This window comes from Limulus polyphemus, unplaced genomic scaffold (genome assembly GCF_000517525.1).
Source record: "Limulus polyphemus unplaced genomic scaffold, Limulus_polyphemus-2.1.2 Scaffold349, whole genome shotgun sequence".
NCBI lineage: Eukaryota > Metazoa > Arthropoda > Merostomata > Xiphosura > Limulidae > Limulus > Limulus polyphemus.
The window spans coordinates 613,137-615,295 of record NW_013665959.1 but is presented as its reverse complement, the minus strand read 5'-3'; the positions used below and the strand labels follow the sequence as shown (position 1 = coordinate 615,295).

General features: G+C 36.9%; 1 protein-coding gene across 1 annotated transcript in view; it reads right to left on the bottom strand.

The window, feature by feature from the left end:
* Positions 1–2,159, bottom strand: part of LOC106457588 (uncharacterized oxidoreductase YjmC-like) — a 38,522-nt gene that overhangs the window by 35,190 nt on the left and 1,173 nt on the right. The window lies entirely within an intron of this gene.

The window sequence follows — 2,159 nt, the reverse complement described above, 5'->3', positions numbered from 1 at the left end:
AAGCTGTAGTTTGATTTTCCGCTTCTCGTTTCCATTTCTTTTTTTTTCATCCCTCTTCTGACACCAATTTGTTACGTCTCCGTTCGTTAGTTAATTTTCCGTAAATTCGTTCCGACGAACTTTAGCGACACAAGTCTTTTCTTAATAAAACTGGTTTATTCTTTCCGAATACAACTTTACGATACACTTAATTTTAACAGTCGCTCTATAACAAACGAGGGCAACAATATTCTGTCCGCATACATTCAATTACTCATTACCTACACATTGTCCCGTCACGTTGTGACTATCTTATATATACCAGACTACCCCCAATCTAGTAATCTCCCGACAATTCACGAAAGTTCGAGAAGGAAGTGGCGTGATACTAGTCACGTGACCTCGCTGACGCAACAGTATATTATACAAACCGCAAGTGCACATGCATTCGTGAAATAAATGTGTTTAGAAACTATACCTGAAGTACGTGTTTAAACTCCAAGTTAACCTAATTAAAAATAATCTGTTTCAGTGCTATTTACAGTAAAACGTAGCTTAAATCACAAATATTCTGTATAAAGTGCAATTAATATCATTCTTCTATAAAGTTACGAGTTTTAATTCTGACTTCAAGAAAATGATTCAGTATATTGGTTTCATTAACCCTAAGTATCCACTGTTTAATATTAGGTCATGTATTTTTACTGGTGGCATGTTATAATAATAAATTGAAAACTTACAATTAATTCTTATTTTTCTACATATCACGGATATATTGCTAAAAGTAACGAGGAGGGACATGAATAAATTATGTTGGCCATACACATCTGTTAGCTCTGAGTAAGAACAAAGCCTATGGCCAAAAACAACAAACTAAAATCATTAAACGGCGATTCATAATTGTAATCATTAAAAATTATCGAACATTATTTCATGTTGAAATAGAGTGGAGTGAGAATGAGTGAAACGAATTTTCTGTTAGCCACTATTTTATTTTTCATTTACGTACTTTATTGTACACGTTCGTGAAGTTTTGTTTGTTTTTATGGATTTCGTGCAAAGCTACACGAGGGCTATCTGCTCTAGCAGTTCCTAATTTAGCAGCGTAAGACTAGAAGGAAGGCAGCTAGTCATCACCACCCACCGCCAACTCTTTGGCTACTCTTTTACCAACGAATAGTAGGATTGACCGTCACATTATAACGCCCCCAAGGCTGAAAGGGCGAGCATGTTTGGTGGGACGGGGGATTCGAACCCGCGACCCGCAGATTGCGAGTCGAGCGCCCTAACCACCTGGCCATGCCGAGCCTGTTCGTGAAGTTTCACCTACCAATCCACCTGTTTCGTCAGATCATGCAAGCTACACGAGCTTTGAATGAACTACAACATACTTGTGTAGCTGTTTTGTTAATGTTGCTATGGGAATTAACAACAACATGTTCCATACAAGACTTAGAAGCAATAGTTATCTTACCTTTCGCTTCGTCATCTGCATAAATAAACAGTATAAAGGTTTAGAACTTACAGGAATTCTTGTTGTTATAATTTACAACTTTATATAAAGCAATGGAGCTGACATATACATTAAAAAGAAAAGAAAACTTATGCTGAGCGACTTTAAGACACTCCCTTGAACACCAAACGGATTTGAGATTTATTTCAATGCGCTGTGAAACTTATACTTTACAAAACTACACAAATAAGAGTTAACATCGAAACTACATGAATCTAGTTTACGTAGAATAATGTAATCCCAGGTGAAACTTAAAACAGGATTTGACGTAGAGGTTTAATGCATTCCTTGATTGGCCGTATCTTCTGCTGTGGACTGCTGTTTCGCCTATTCAAGGCTTATCAGTACATCTTGAGTCAGCAAACCAAAGAAATACCATTAAGCCCCTTATAATGATGAAATGTATGTAATATCTATGGTGTTTTAAGTCTGTTTTACTTCACAATATAGTAACATATATGTGTGTGTGTGTATATATATTGTTGCATCAGCGAGGTCACATGACTAGTATCACGCCACTTCTTTCTCGAACCTTCGTGAATTGTCGGGAGATTACTATATTGGGGGTAGTCTGGTATATATAAGATGGTCACAACGTGACGGGACAATGTGTAGGTAATGAGTAATTGAACTGCAGTCAGAGAGTGTGTGATTGAGTATTGTCGAG